Source organism: Myodes glareolus, chromosome 17 (genome assembly GCF_982192425.1).
Source record: "Myodes glareolus chromosome 17, mMyoGla1.1, whole genome shotgun sequence".
Classification (NCBI taxonomy): Eukaryota; Metazoa; Chordata; class Mammalia; order Rodentia; family Cricetidae; genus Myodes; species Myodes glareolus.
In genome coordinates, this window is record NC_142042.1 from 59,006,533 (window position 1) to 59,014,934 (window position 8,402).

Below are 8,402 nucleotides of genomic sequence, written 5' to 3' on the forward strand. Positions count from 1 at the left end.
TTCGGCCTCCCACAGCAGCCGGGTTTCTAAAGCCAGGCTTGGTGCAGTGTGTCTGTAACTCTTGCACTGTGGCGCGGATGGCAGAAGGATCCTTACAGTTCTCTGGACAGCTAGTCTTGCTGAATCTGTGAGCTCAGGTTAGTGACTCAAAAACTAGCCTGGAGAATGACAGAGGAAGACATTGGATGCCTTCTGAGTTTCATATGTAATACACACCTGTGCACATACACATATACCACATGTGTGAACACACACACACACACACACACACACACACACACACACACGCACACACGCACCTATGGCTGAGCTTGTGGTTAGTAATGAAACCCTGAGTATTCCCCCACCTAAAAAAGGAGCAGAGGGAGGCTACCTTCTCTTACCAAACTGATGGCACTGTTCTAGAAGTCTTCTCCAGCACAGCAAGGAAAAAGAAAGACAATGGGAACGAACTGAGATGTGGAACTCTCTTCAAAGGGGAAGGACAGCCGGAGAGCCGGCACACCAGTGACGAATCCTTGCTGCTCTGCAAAGGCCTGGGATTTTGTCCCCAGCACCCACCAACCACATGGTGGCTCACAATAGTCTGTGACTCCAGATCCCGGGGATCCAATGCCCTCTTCTGACTTCTGCAGGCACCAGGATATGTGTACATGAAAGCAAACTACTCATACATGTAAAATATTAAAAATTTAAAAAATGCATGCCTTAGAAAATCTCAAGGAACTGTCTAATCATCACTTCTAATTTGCAATTTTGGGAGAGTCACAGTATTCAAAGTCAATGAACAAAACCAGAAAGTCTCAACACAGGAAGCCATGACCTACAGAAAAATCACAATTCTAAAGCCACTTTTTTCCTTAAATCTCTTTTGTAAAAAAAAGTTTTCTTAACCACACAACCACCTCTCCAGCCCTGCAATTATATTTTTGTAAGACAAATTAATAAACAAACATCCATTTATAGACTGGGGAGATGGCTCAGAAGGTAAATCACCTGCTGTGCAAATGTGAGGCCCAGTGTTCAGATCCCCCCACCCATCGAAGGCCAGGCAAACTATTCCATGTCTGTAATCCCAGAGCTCCTATGGAAAGCTGAGTGGCTGAGACAAGTGAGTCCCGGGCAGCTTGCAGGCCAGCTAGCCCTATGGATGCAGCAGCAAAGCAAAGCAGCAAAACCCAGTCTCAAACAAGGTAGGAGGAGAGGACTGATACATGAGTCATGGCACTTGTGCAAACGCATGCGCACTCGTGTGCATGCGCCTACACACTCACACGTGCACACTCTGCTTGCATTATCTCTATTCCACTAATACCACAAATACCTAATCATCCCTGTATGACGCACCTTCTAAGTACTGACATAATGACTACCTGGTCAAGATCCAGACATTTACAACATCCAGAAATTTCCCTTGGCCATGCAAGATACTTCTTCACCTAAGCTGGCTTCTGAAATTATAGATGAACTTTATCTGTTCTCAGCGGCATCTAAATTGGACCGTTTGTCACATATGTTTTGCTGTCTGGCTCCTTTCGCTCCATGCGGCACTAGGAGAGCCTGCTTTGTTGTTAGTGGTACCAGGTGTTTATTCTGCTTATTGCTGAGTGCTGTGCACAGATCTACCCCGAGCATTGCAGCTCTGAGTTCTTGTGTGGGTCCTGGTTCAGGTCTGTGTTCCTGCCTCGTCAGGATCCCTGACAGGTCACACTACTTTGCATGCAACCTCTGCGCAGTTTTCTAAAACAGGTGCAGTCCTTAGCCCTCTCCCAACAACGGGTGGAGATGTACCTGGTCTGGACTCTTCCCATCCCTGGTTTTGTCGCCATTTAATTTTGGCCATTAATAGATGTGACCCGAGAGTTCACGGCGCTGTTCACCTTCAGCTTCCTGGTAACTGATGGTTCTGGGCCTCTGTTGTGCACTAACGCCAGGAGTGTGTTAGTGCTGATACACCTTCATTTGCACAGCACTGAAATATTTGCTGTATCTTAGAGTTATCATATTTGCATGGTAACCTCTAGAAGATTGTACATGGCCACGAGTCCTTTGTCATAACACCTAGATTGTAAAGCCTGTGGGTGGCTGGCTTGCCCACACTGTGGAGACAGGATATTGCAAACAGCAGGAGTTGGATATTCTGCCGCTGCTTGACCTGTCCTTGCTCAGTCTTCCCTTAATAGTCTGCGTTGTGTGTGAAGCACAGGACATCACCATCCAACTTAGGGTCATACAGGTTTTCTTTATAGTTGTTTTTTTCTCCTAGGACTTAGAGCTTTGCTTTTTATATGTATTTGCTTATACATGTCTGCATGTCAGAGTCAAGGTTGGGCATCTTCCTCACTCTTCCTCATCTTTTGTGACGGGGTCTGTCACAGAATCTGGACGGATTTGGCTGGCCTGGCTGTTCACCAAGCATCAGGAATCCGTCTGTTCCTACCTCCATCAACCTCAGATCCCCATGCTTGCAACACAGACATCCGTCTTTTCACCTTCAGTTTTTACATTTAATACAGAGAAGAGTGGGTCATTTACCCACAAGAGTAGACTGCTGCGGAAAGAAACAATCAAACGTGAAACATGGTTGTTAAAATAAAGCTCAGGGGGGCCTGTAGCGTCAGTGGTTGAGAGCCATTGTAGCATGCACAGCCCTTGGGTTTAATCCTCCACACTGGAACAATCAAGTCCAAACAATCAGAACATCTGCTGAACACCTATCATGTTCTGTTCCTAATGCTTGACAACTATTGTCTCCTTTTCGTTTCACAATAATCTGAGAAAAATATATTGCTATCCCCTGCCTTTTTCAGAAGACAAAACCGAGGCATGAACGTGCTAAACAACTCCCCTAGATCGCACAGCTAGCCATGGTGAGACCTGGCTGGCAGCACAGCAGAGCAATAGCCTGAGAGAGCAAGCGGAGGCTTTGTCTAAGCCCAGGAGGAAAGGATGACAGCTTCCACCATGAGAAGATGAAAGGGGAAGCCGGCGGCACATGGTTCCTGATGTGAGCTCTAGAAGAAAAGACAAAGGAAGAACAGAAAATTTAAAAATTAACATAAACATTAGAAAGATGATCTGGTTTGTCTACAGATTCAAGATTCCATCAAAAACTTCACATGCACATACACACACTTGTTGTGGAATATTAGCTAAAGATATATTACATTTTTATGCTGTAGAATATTTGTTTAATGGTGCAAAGATGTGCTGTATTCTTTTATATTGCATTTGTTTAACTCTGTGAGGCTGTGTTACTTTGCCCATCTAAAACACCTAATGGTCTAAGAAAGAGCTGAAAGGCCAATAGCAAGGCAGGAGAAAGGATAGGAGAGGCTGGCAGGCAGAGAGAAGAAGAGGAAGGAGGAGAAAAAGGAGGAGAGGAAGACACCGGGGCAGCCACACAACAAGCCATGGAGAAAGAAGTAAAGAAAGGTATATAGAAAGATAAAAGTCGAGAGGCAGAAGGTAGGCAGGATGATTAAGTTAAGAAAAGTTGGCCAGAAACAAGCCAAGCTAAGGCTGGGCGTTTATAAGAAAGAATAAGCCTCCGTGTATTTATTTGGGAGCTAGGTGGCAGGCCCCTCAAAGATTAAAGAGTAAAAAACAACTAACTACACACCCTTAGGCACATCTTGGTGAAAATATATAATTTTAAAGTATAAGAAGGGAGGGAACGAGGAAGGCGGGGTAATTCTACCAATGTAAATTAAAGCAGAAATGAAAAATGGAAGCAAGATGAGAGCTGAAAAGCAGAGAGCAGGAACCTGTTTCTCTGTAAAGCTACTTGTGGCTCATCACCGACTGACTGCAGTCTTGAAGTAAAAGAATCACGGACTAAAGTGTATTGTTGGTCATCACTTACAAAAGGAGCGGGCAACGCCAAAAAAGTTGGAAGATGTTGGGGGAAATGTACAAAGACTTGACTGTGGAAGGCAGTGGCTCTGTTCAGGCCATCTCCACAGCCCCCAAAGCATCCCGAAAGCCTGCCAGAGGGAAAGTTGAGCAGGCCAAACAGGATTTGAAAGATCTTCATTTTATGTATTTTCAATAGCTGAGGAATCATCAGCTGGTGTTGTTACCAGTTATTAATGTCGCCATCTTTAAGATGTGAGATGACTTATGTATGTCACACACATACCCCAGGGGACCCAGCACCTTTCCTCTTCTCTCATGGTCAGCACAGAATACTTTACCCCTAGTTTCTGAAATCACGTATGGGGCTTCCCCCACATTTAACGAATCAGTTCTCCAGTGGACCCAGAGGTTGCGCTCTATTTTGATTCGGTTCTGACACTACCTAGAGAGAGCATCGAGCTCAGAATTTGAAAGCTTGGTTGGTGAAGCTACCCCCCTACTTCAAATGCCGAGTGCAAACCCAGGTTGTGAGTTCAACGTCTAGCTTGCGGTTACAGCTAGTGTCCCACCACTCTCTCCTACTCTTTGATTAAATTGCTGGAGCAGAACTCGGGAAAACACTCTATCTTTATTAGTTTATTGGCCTATTAATAAAGGATATGATAGCGGAAACAGATACACAGCCAGATGAAAGCAGGCAGAGGAAATGGCATGGGGAGGGCTGTGGGTAGGAGAGCTTCTGCCCCTCCTCCTCTAGGTCACCACCCTACAGGATGCTCCACGTGTTCAACTATCTAAAAGTTCATATAAACCCTGCCCTTTGGGGTGACTTCATTATGTAGTCATGACTAATTAAACAATGGACTATTAGTGATCAACCAGTCCTTCTACCTTTTACATTACACTCATGTCTTTTATCAGGTATCTGTGTTGTAGGTGGGGCATAAGGTTGCCTGTTCATGCTTTGACATTTTTGGAGAACAGATCCTATCCTCAGGTTTTCTTAGGTCACCAGTCACCTTAGCAGCATACAAAAGATACTCATCATTATATAGATGTGAAGGATTTTCAGAGCTGTTCTCTAGGAAAAGAAGCTGGGGCTACAGAGAGAACTCAGAAGTTAAGAGCACTGGTTGTTCTTCCTGAGGACCAGGGTATCAGCGCCCACATGGCAGCTCACAATTATCTCCAACTCCAGTCCTAGGGGATCTGATGCTCATGTATGACCTCTCTGAGCACCAGACATGCACTGCACATTATAAACAGAAACACATGCAGGCTACAAGAGACACACCTCAACCTCAAAGATAGATATCACCTCAGAGTAAAGGGTTGGGAAAAAAAGTTTCCAAGCAAATGGACCTAAGAAATAAACTGGTGTAGCTATTCTAACATCTAACAAAATAGACTTCAAACTAGAATTAATCAAAAGAGATAAAGAAGGACATTTCATATTAGTCACAGGAAAACTCCATCAAGAGGAAATCTCAATACTGAACATTTATGCCCCAAATACAAGAGCACCCTCCTATGTAAAAGAAACACTTCTAAAGTTTAAATCATACATTAAACCCCACACACTAACAGTGGGAGACTTCAGCACTCCACTCTCACCACTGGACAGGTCAGTTAGACGAAAAATTAACAGAGAAATAAGGGAATTAACAGATGTTATGACTCAAATGGACTTAACAGACATCTATAAACCATTCCATTCAAACATAAAAGAATATACCTTCTTCTCAGCAAATCATGGAACCTTCTCAAAAATTGACCACATACTAGGTAACAAAACAAACCAACAAATATAAAAAATTGGATTAATCCCATGTATCTTATCGGATCACCATGGCTTAAAATTAGAATTCAATGGAAACACTAATACCAGAAAGCCCACAAACACATGGAAATTAAACAATGCTCTCCTGAATCATCAATGGGTCAAGGAAGAAATAAAGGGATAAATTAAAGACTTCCTAAAATTCAATGAAAATACCCACACAACATACCCAAATTTATGGGACACAAAAAAAGCATTATTAAGAAGAACGTTCATAGCACTAAATGCCTACATAAAGAAGCTGGAAAAATCCCACACTAGTGAATTAACAGAACATTTGAAAATTTTAGGAAAAAAAGAAGCAAACTCACCCAAGAGAATTAGACAATAGGAAATAATCAAATTGAGAACTGAAATCAACAAAATAAAAACAAAGAATACAATACAAAGAATCAATGAGAAAAAGAGTTGGTTCTTCGAGAAAATTAACAAAATAGACAAACCTTTATCCAAACTAACAAAAAGGCAGAGAGAAAATACCCAAATTAACAAAATCAGAAATGAAAAGGGGGACATAACAACAGACACGGAGGAAATTCTGAGAATCATCAGGTCATATTTCAAAAACCTGTACTCCACAAAATTGGAAAACTTAAAGGAAATGGACAACTTTCTGGATAAATTTCACTTATCAAAATTAAATCAAGACCAGATAAGCAAATCAAGCAGACCAATAACTGCTAAAGAAATAGAAACAGTCATCAAAAGTCTCCCATCCAAAAAATGCCCAGGACCTGATGGTTTCAGCTCAGAATTCTACAAGATTTTCAAAGAAGAACTAATACCAATACTCCTCAAATTGCTCCACACAATAGAAGCAGAAGGAATGTTGTCAAACTCTTTTTATAAGGCTACAATTACCCTGATACCCAAACCATGTAAGGACATTACTAAGAAATAGAATTACAGACCAATCTCACTCATGAACACTGATGCAAATATACTAAATAAAATACTGGCAAATCAAATCCAAGAACACATCAGAACCATCATCCACCATGATCAAGTCAGCTTCATCCCAGAGATGCAGGGATGGTTCAACATACAAAAATCTGTCAATGCAATCCACCATATAAACAAACTGAAATACCACATGATCATCTCATTAGATGCTAAAAACCTTCTGACAAAATACAACATCCCTTATGATGAAGGTCTTGGAGAGAGCAGGGATACAAGGAACATACCTAAACATAATAAAGGCAATATACAGCAAGCCAACAGCCAACATCAAACTAAATGGAGAAAAGCTCACAGAGATCCCACTGAAATCAGGAACAAGACAAGGTTGTCCACTCTATCCATATCTATTCAATATACTTCTTGAGGTCCTTGCTAGACCAATAAGACAACAAAAGGAGATCAACGGGATACAAACTGGAAAAGAAGAAGTCAAACTTTCACTGTTTGCTGATGATATAATAGTTTACATAAACAACCCCAAACATTCTACCAAGAAACTTATACAACTCATAAACAATTTCAGTAATGTAGCAGGATACAAGATTACCTCAAAAAAAATCAGTAGCCCTCCTGTACACAGATAATAAAAGGGCTGGGAAAGAAATCAGAGAAACAACACCCTTCACAATAGCCACACATAGCATAAAATATCTCAGAGTAACTCTAACCAAACAAGTGGAAGACCTGCATGACAAGAACTTTAAATCTTTGAAGAAAGAAATTGAAGAAGATACCAGAAAGTGGAAAGATCACCCATGCTCCTGGGTAGGCAGAATTAACATAGTAAAAATGGTAATCTTACCAAAAGCAATCTACAGATTCATTGCAATGCCCATCAAAATCCCAGCAAAATTTTTCACAGACCTCGAAAGAACAGAACTCCACTTCGCATTAAAAAGCAAAACAAACAGGATTGCCAAAACTCCTGTACAATAAAAGAACTTCTGGAGGCATCACAATCCTTGACTGCAAACTCTACTACAGAGCTACAGTACTGAAAACAGCCTGGTATTGGCATAAAAACAGACAGAAGGACCAATGGAACCGGATCAGAGGCCCAGATATTAATCCACACACATTCAAACACCTGATTTTTGACAAAGAAGAAAAAAAATAAAATGGAAAAAGAAAGCATATTTAACAAATGTTGCTGGCATAACTGGATATCAACATGTAGAAGAATTGAAATAGGTCCATATCTATCACCATGCACAAAACTCAAGTCCAAATGGATCAAAGACCTTAAAATAAAGCTAGACACACTGAACCTCATAAAAGAGAAAGTGGAAAGTACACTTGAACGCATTGGCACAGGAGAACACTTCCTAAATATAACCCTAGTAGTACAGACACTGAGAGAAACAATTAATAAATAGGACCTCCTGAAACTGAAAAGCTTTTGTAAAGCAAAGGACTTGGTCAACAAGACAAAATGACAGCCTACAGAATGGGAAAAGATCTTCACTAAGCCCACATCAGACAGAGGTCTAATCTCCAAGATATACAAAGAACTCAAGAAATTGGTCATCAAAAGAACAAATAATCCAATAAAAAAAATGGAGTACAGACCTAAACAGAGAACTCTCAACAGAGGAATCTAAAATGGCTGAAAGACACTTAAGAAAATGCTCAACATCCTTAGCCATCAGAGAAATGCAAATCAAAGCAACTATGAGATTCCATCTTACACCTATAAGAATGGCCAAGATCTAAAACACTGATGACAACTTATGCTGGAGAT